The sequence below is a fragment of the Morone saxatilis genome, unplaced genomic scaffold (assembly GCF_004916995.1).
Source record: "Morone saxatilis isolate NCDOM2014 unplaced genomic scaffold, NCSU_SB_2.0 Contig22, whole genome shotgun sequence".
Taxonomy (NCBI): Eukaryota; Metazoa; Chordata; class Actinopteri; family Moronidae; genus Morone; species Morone saxatilis.
The window spans coordinates 14,275,628-14,284,525 of NW_023339785.1; the positions used below are offsets into that span (position 1 = coordinate 14,275,628).

The 8,898-nt window shown below is 40.9% G+C and overlaps 1 protein-coding gene across 1 annotated transcript in view; it reads left to right on the forward strand.

The window, feature by feature from the left end:
- Nucleotides 1-8,898, forward strand: part of LOC118333861 (dedicator of cytokinesis protein 2-like) — a gene marked incomplete in the record, with an annotated part of 95,202 nt that overhangs the window by 13,313 nt on the left and 72,991 nt on the right.

Consider the following 8,898-nt stretch of genomic DNA (forward strand, 5'->3'; position numbering starts at 1 on the left):
TACTTTCCGTACCCACTGTACGTAGGCTACTATGTGATTATAAAGCTACCCGGTAAACATGTTCAATGCACTACATTCAATTATACTAACATAGCAAACCAATGTAGTATGATGTTGACAAGGTAAAACTAAACATCAATAGGCACTGACTGCTGTGATTACAACAATCCTCTTCTGACTTAAAAAAAGGGTTATCTTTGTTGCTGCAATTCACATATAAAAACACCCACACACCGTCTACCATCCCTTCAGTTCCTCTTCTTCCACCCCTAGCAAACTTTTCTCTCATCCATCTCTCCGCCCCTTTCCTTTCCCTGTCTCCCCGCAATCTCTGTGTGATTCAGTAAAGCTGTGCAGTTGTTAATTACAATAGAAGTTATGAGTGCTGGAGGGAAGGATTAGCATGTGGCACACAGCGAATTTAGCATGTGGGGGGAGGGATTAGGCAGTAACACACAGCGGTATTATCACTGGACTCTTTGCAGACTACAGTTATGATTACAGACGCATTGTCCCGCTTAATCCACGTCCCCGTCTGTGCATGAATGCGCGTGTATGAGTGTGTGTGTGTTGTGCATGGGTAGAGAGTGATGATGTCTAGATGTGTCAGGGTCAGTGTTGGTGTAATAACACCAGTTTATGCACTCCCACCACACATATATGTACACTTAAGTAAAAGTTGTGTCCCATTAGTAGAGTATAGCATGTTACAGCCTGTAAAGTACCACTTTAATCCAACTCAAAAGATGAACTAAAAATGTCCATAGGCTGTTGCTACGCATCTACACACACACACAGGAACTTAATACCACACATGAACACAACAACACAAATATGTCATACTAGCTCAGCAAACTAATACTGGAGATAGATGGAGAGGAGAGAGAGAGAGAGAGGGATGAAAGGAAGGCAATCAACGAGGGGGGTGAGTGGGGAGGGAAAAGAGTGAGGGACAGTAAGGAAAAATATGAAGAAAGGAAGAGTGGGAGAGCAAGTACAGAAGGAGGACAGCTCAGTTGCATGTAGTTGTGGATAAGAGGAGGAAAAGGAGAAAAACAAGGCAACACTAAACATGTCCCCCATGAATTATGAAATCCCTGTCTAAGCAAATCAGTCACAAATGTCACCTTGTTAAGATTCATAATTGCCGTTCCTCCCTGGACCAATCAGTAAAACTGTTCAATGCTGTAATTAAGCAGTGAGATACAAGATTTCCTCAGGTTTGGCCAAATTTGAAATGCAGATATTTTGCAAGACACATAGGCGAGTGAATAACATTGCACTGACTAACATTGCTGCAATGCATCAAAATAGTATAATAAACATTACATTGCTCCCCTAAGACTGATAAGTGAAACTTTTAAAAATGTGAACTTAGTGCAATGAGTCACACAATTACCTTGAGTATTATTAAATCCTACTTGAGTTTAAGAGTTTATTTATGCAAACAATATAAATAAACATTAAACATTAAACATTAAATATAATTAAACATACATCAGTATTATTCGGACCTGCAAACTCAAGAGTGAAAAAGATTATTTTCCACTATTATTCCAAAGATGAAAATATTACACATTTGATAAGAGTCGTATCAACAGTATATTCTGTTTGGATATTCCTAATTAGGCATCATTCCGAATAGAGCATTTTTCAAATAAGACAAATGTCACAACCTTAAACTTTTCAAGAAGGTGGTTGAACGAATGAAAGAGGGAGGCTGTGTTGGCAGAACTCCAGCTGTTGCACTTTTACCACGGGAGCACAACATGACTGCAGTTTGAAAAGGAGAGAGGGAAAAGGAAGGAAAGTCCTCCGAAGGGTGTACAGTACGCCATTAACAATTAGTATAATCGGAGCATGCACGCATGTAAACAGGAATATTAGTGGAATATACCATTTTGAATTGCCATGTAAACAGCTTAGTAGGAATATTGTCTTTTTCGGAATAAGGGCAAAAACTGAAATATGATGTGCATGTAACCGTGGCCAATGTCTAATAAAAGGCAAGATGGGCCACAAGATGAGCTGACACACTGGCTGACACACACACATGCATACACGCACACGGAAGAGAGAGCAGAGAGGTCCAGAAGCAGAGGCAAAGTGGGTGAGATTGAGGACGGGTGAGAAAGAAATGGAAAAAGGGACAGAGGGAGGGAGGGACAGAGAGGCACAGAGGGGTGAGACAGGGGAAGGGGGATCACACACAAGATCATAATTTTTATTCATCTTTTAAAGGTCCAGTGTGTAACATTTAGGAGGATCTATGAAGGCACAAACTGAATATAATATTCATAGGTATGTTTTTATTAGTATATAATCACAATCAAAATAAGAATTGTTGTTATCTTTGTAATGAGCTGTTTTTACGCGTCAGATCACCTTCTGTGGAGGCAGCCATGTTGAACCTCTATGTTTTTAAAGTAGCCCAGAAGACACAAACCAAATTCTGGCTCAGGTTAGGGGTGTTTTTGCACGTTTGGCAGCCAACATACTTTCTCCTTAACCCTTGGAAGGGGAGGGTGAGGCGGCAATTATTATTACCAGATATTATTCTTCTTATCATAAGAAATTATCTCAAAATAATGATATAATAATGTCATTATATGAATGAGATTACAAAATTAGAAAAGGTACGGTGATAACTACAAAATATTACATAATTGTGATATATGATGTCATAGGAAACAGAAGTGATTTCATAATAAGATCCTTATCACTTTAATAAGAAAAGAACTTAATACTAAAAAACATATTTTTTATTTGACAAATTGAACACAATGTGCTTCCATAGTAAAAGATGAATGACGAAGGAGAGAGGTGAGATTTAAAGATGAGGGGAGGGATGGAAAGAAAGAGGAGGAGGGGAGGATAACACAAAAGAGAAATATAGAACATAGTAGGTGCTCAGGGAAAAGGAAAAAGAAAAACAGACACAACTGATGACTAGACCACAGGGAAGTAATGAAAGCTATAGGGCGTGAAGGACAGAAGGAAGGTGAAGGAAAGAGCAAAATCTGGTACAACGTGCCTAACATATTTTTGAAGTAAACATCACAAGCTCCTAATAGACTTTGCATGAACATGAACCAGTTTGACAAGCTAATAAATCTTCAATGTCACCTATTTAACTATTAATGACTGCTAGTCTTGATGGTGATGATGATGGAGCCTTACATATGCACCTACAACAGCAGTGGCTCCCTTGAATACCAGATTATCTGTGGGCATGACAAGGCCTTATAGAAGGAGAAATCTGATGTAAAAACTTTAGATGTGGAGCAACCTGAAGTTGTCGGCTGCAGGTAGTTGGAGGACGACAGATAGAGGAGGAGAGAGAGGAGGACAGCAGGAAAGTGAGATTTATCGGTTTAGAAATACCCAGGGGAGGGTGGCAACTATGGCTCAGTCAGTCCAGGAGCAGTGGAGCAATAATCTGATGCGCGCGCACACACACACACCCACACCACCACACCACACAGAAACTCAAGACCCTTATAACTTAGAAGTATGCTTAAAATGTATATGTGCGGGCTGTGTGTACACACCACCCACACACTCAACCAACTTGAGAAACCACACAAATGGTATCCAGCCACAAGACCCCACACACATGAATAATAAACCAAGGAAACCCACCCACAATCGATAAACGATGAAAAAAAAAAGAAAACCCAGGCAATTTCAACAATTAGAAGCGCCCCAGCAATCCCCTTAGTAGATTAAAAACACAGACCTTCCATCGACCCCTGTTGGACTTTGAATGGACAAAGCAGCATAACACATACGAACACACCACAGACCAGAAGATCACCGTCCCAAGCATTATACCAGTGGTTCTAACCTTTTAGAAGTAAGCAGGGCCCCCAAGAATAATCAGGTTGGGGTTTAGGAACTAAAAAGCAAAATAAGCAGAGATAGAAATTACATTGCTCGATAATTACTGTGGTAACTGGGGCCCCCTGTTAACATGTATAAAATCCTAATATACAAGTATAATAGATTAGTAAACTGTGTTTGAGTTCTGTCAGGTAGATAGGCCTTAAAGGGATGAACATGCTGAGAACTGTTTCCTTTTCTCTCCAATTCTGTGCTGCTTGCCACCAACGTGTTATTTTAATTGTAACAGGCCAACCCCTGGAAATTATCTCCAGAAGCAGGATTGAGAACCACTGGCGCTATACAACGCACCAAAGTAAACACTCTCCTAATAGAGGCCAGACCAACCCCTTAACCAATTCACCAACAGATCTTGCAAATTCATACCGTACTACATTATAGAACATGACTGTGTCTTACATAGCCTGCACACAAACACACATAGTACCTTCAAGTCTCATGTCTTTGATCCTGTCAGCAATCAACTTCTCAATGTTTGCAGGTTATAAATGGTTGTTTACCCTCCCATCGTATGGGTGGCAGCTCGCCCGGCCCTGCGCACAGTGGTGTCATAAGTCTTCTCCAACTTGCAGAAAACTTTGTCCCTGTCCCTGGTGTTCACTGGCTGCCCTTTCAGCAGCCCTGCGCCCCTGTCATTAGCTCTGCCCATGTTGCGACCGGCTGCACTTCATCATCAGTGCTTATTAGCAACATTAGTGCGCTGTAATCGCAGGGCCTTTTCCCTCACAGAGCTGTCAAAAAGCGAATTACTCCGAGCCTCCGACAATGCAATGTCAGTGGGCTGTGTGTGTGTGTGTGTGTGTGTGTGTGTGTGTGTTTGTGCCTTCAAGAATCTATATTTGCATCATTGTGGGTCCAAAAAGCAGTCATTATCATAATGATCAGTCCACAAAAAAGGTACACTCACTGGGAGTAGAGCATGCGCGAGCGTACGATGAACTTAAAGATGTACTCGAGGGCTTTGAGGGTTCGAAGGATGGGCTCACACTGTTCCCCTCGGCTGGACACATCCAGGTACCGCTTCAAGACTGCCATCAGCTTTCTGGGAGGGAATTATTTAAGAAAGACATGAGAAAGAGAGACACAGAAAGAAAAGAGAAAAGGGAAGAAAGAAATCAAAATCATTCAGTCAGAACTGTCATTTCTTTTCTGATGTTCCACAAGTTGGAAAGTTAATCACCAACTTCATTTTTCACTTCCATAGAGCAGAAATACAGAGTGCAACAGGGTGAAGGAGTAAAAGAATGAGAAAGAGGAAGACTGGGAGGGACGTGGAGGTGGAAAAATTGCAAAATAGTATTTCACACCTCAACAGATGTACCTTTCACACAGCTCACAGACATTTTTATTTCCCCTCAGATGCATGGTGAGAAAATCATTTTCCAACACATGTGCACCCCACAGGCATCTTTAGACACACAAATATTCTGGTGTGTCAAAGCAGTTGGAGAGAGGTGTAGGTGGCACAGAGTTCAGTCTAAGTTTATGACCTGCCAGCATGTCTCTGCCCAATCTACCTCTGCATTATCTTAATGGAATGCAATACTATCATATTCATTACACATAAAACAATACTGTAGGCCTACAGATAGTTAAGACTTTTGGTTTTGTGATAGCTCTATTTCCATGAAATGGCAACATGGGATCACCCACTAACTGGTTTAAAACTACTGAATCCTCTTAAACAATAAAATTCCCTTTAAAAAATGAACTCTAATCTGGCCTCACTGCCATCAGTGGCCTTGAAAATATTACATTTTTTTATTATATTATCATTCAGTCTTCCCTGGTTTTGTTTTTGGTGAGTGGCTTAAAGGCAAGCACAGATTTATTCTTTTTTTTAGGAGCGAAAGATAGGGAGTTTAAAATGTAGTGAGAGGGAGTTAGAGAGTTTTACATAACAGCCTCTGGGCTGACAGGCGTTAAGCTGCAGTGACCCTCTTAAAGAGGTTGAACACCAACACACTGACAGGGGAGGGATGGAGTGATGGTGGAGAGACAGATGAATAGATGGAGTGAGGAACAGATAGGAAGAAAGAAAAGCAGTTGAGAGGGGAGGAGAGTGACAGGCATAATTGGGCAAAGGAGGATGAGAAGAGGAGAAGGGGTCGGGGAAAGCAAGAAAAGATTCAGGGGGAAAAGAGAGCAGGAGGAGTCAGACATGTTTTTAATTTCCTAACTGAAGCTTTGGCAATGCAAACAAATGTTTTCTCTAGCACCCACTGGATCAAGTGAAGTGAATTATCAGAGAGTAAGAAGCAGAATGAAGTGTTTGGGGAGCATGCCTGAGTGCTTTAGCTGCTACTCCACAGAGAGGCTGGGTTAAAACTCTGGCTAGCCGGGTGTACAGTAAGGTAGCATACTCTAATCCTGTTCAGTCAAGTGTTCCAAAGGCCACCACACACAGACGGACCTCCAGTGGCAGATGGAAACTGTGCAGTATTTAATCACTTAACATTAGATCTTCAGGTAGCATTTAAAGTTAGCATGGAGAATGTGGTACCTGACAGAATTATGCATTTGATTCCAACTGGGACAACCCACACTAATGCTATGTATGCATTTCTGGTACTGTACTTTAAACTGTTCTGCCCAACTTTCTAATAACCACAAAACAGTCTTTTGGCTTGATGACAAAGCATTATTGAGATTATGATGGGATTTAAAAGATCCCATAATTCCCAGGAGGTGGGAGACTTGCCTCGTGAAAGATCATGTAATCCTTCATTTGAAATGCAAACAGGAATATTGCAAAACTTGCTTTTCACACAAGTAAGGTGTCGGATGGGTTTTTTTTACACAAAGTCTAACACTGTTGTCTAAGGTCATACCTAAATTAAGTGCTCAGCTGTCATTTTATGGAGCCCAGAGTAAATTATTTAAACCTTAAATAGCCAGCCGCGCTCAGTGAGTTTAATTGATAATAAAGTCTCCTGTGGCAGATCCAATAAGGCAATCTCTTTGCTTTCTCCAGACATTAACAGGAGTGTTGCATGAGCATACTGATTTGTGACTGAACTTTTTGAAGCACTTATGAAGAGCAAAAGGACTTTTTTGTTATCTATGCAACAAATTTTGCTCTTACACGTCGCTTGCTTACAATGTTTATATTTGTTTTGTTGCTTCTTTTTTAGACAGAAAGTGTAAAATATATAATAAAATAAATGTACCTATCTTTTCAAGATTCTGGTGGTCTGATGGGTAAACTTTGTTAAATTTGTTAAACTCTGATGCAAGACATACATGGTGATGAGAACTGTCATTCAGAAAACTCAACAGAAACAGAAAACATCGAAGAATTAGTTGAAAGGAAGTAGTCAATCCAGGAAGTAACTTACTTGTAGGCCAGTGTAGCACTGAAATGCTGCTTGATGTAGGCCTCCAACACTGTGTTGAAGTGCTGGAACTTTCTGTCAGCAATCAGACCTATGATGTATATCTGGGAGACAGAATAGAGAAACAGAGAGACAGTTACATGTTTACACAGCAGTAGACATTTACAAGGTAGACGAGAAGTTATGAACAATCATCGTAAAAGATATGTTTATTTGGTAAAAGATAGACAGGTAGACACAAAGATGTCAGGCTCGATACACACACAGGCAGCCTGTCAAAAAATCAGCTGCATCTGTTGACAAGGTACACGCACAGTCACACACACACAAGTATTTGCTGGGTAAACACACACATACACACACACACATACTCACCAAGGCATCAAACACAAGGATGTCATAGTCATCAGTCTGAGAGTGTTCCATCATGATGTTGAACAAGGCATCCAGAGTGTCCTGCAGAAACTACACACATACACAAAGACAAAGGAGAGGTTCGGTGAGAGCTCGCACACACACCAATTATATGCAAAGACACACTTCATACCACTGACCTTGACCACCTCCTCTCCATCGATGATTTTGAGTTTCTCCAGGTTTTCTTTGAGAAGTTCAGGTCGAGTCCTCCACTTGAGCAGCCCCAGGAGGCCCACTGGAGAGGAGAGACACACAGAACATTTTCTGCTCAGTTGTCTTAACTGTTCATACACGTTCTTGCTTATGAGTGGATGCTGATAAAAGCTATTGTAATGAAAATGTCTTAATAGTAATTTTCTAAATTCTAGTTTTTCACTTTCTGCCCCTTGAATATGCGACAATGCCTGTTGAACAGAATACATGTACTTTTTAATATAATGCTAAAGATAACAAGTTAAGAGGTTGTTATTGTATTAAAATTAGATAGGAAACTCAGTAAAGTTATCAATTACTTGAAAGAAAACTAATTGGCAACCATTTTGATAATCACCAATTAAATCACTGTATATATAATATGTTTTTAGTTAAAGATACACTGTAAATTTGCACTTACAGATCGTTCTTTGAAGATGTCACTTGTACTCTGTACTGTACTTGTAATTTTGTATTATATATTTTATATTCCAAGTTCATGTCTGACTGATAATAAAAGACATCAAAGTAGCACTTTGTCAGGTGATGATTTGTCATGTGGACTGTTCCTCTGCTTAGTCAGACTTTCAGCTGAACATTCAAATCCACAGGTTCTGTCATTAATTCTGCTACAGTTTGACATGGGGCAGATTTCCATGCCTCTGTAGGGCTGCCCGCTTGAAGCTCACTGCTTTCCCTGTCCAATAATTTCTGACTCACCAAGCCAAGCTGCACATCTGGTGGGTGGCCCGAAACAACATTGTGTGCCTGCATGCCTGAGAGCCTCAGAGTGTGTGTCTGGGTGTGTGTGAGTGTGTAGTGTGTCGTGTGTGTGTGGGTGTGAGTGAGTGTGAGTGTTGTGTGATGTGTGTGTTGTGTGTGTGTTGTGTGTGTGTGTGTGTGTGTGTGTGTGTGTGTGTGTGGATGGGTAGCTAGCTGGGTAGCTGGGGGAGGGAGGTGGCAGAGTATGGGGCACAGAGCGTAGAGGGGGACAGGTTGTGGTAATGAATGAGCTCCAGTGTGTCTGTATGGCTGGACCTAAAGCTACCGA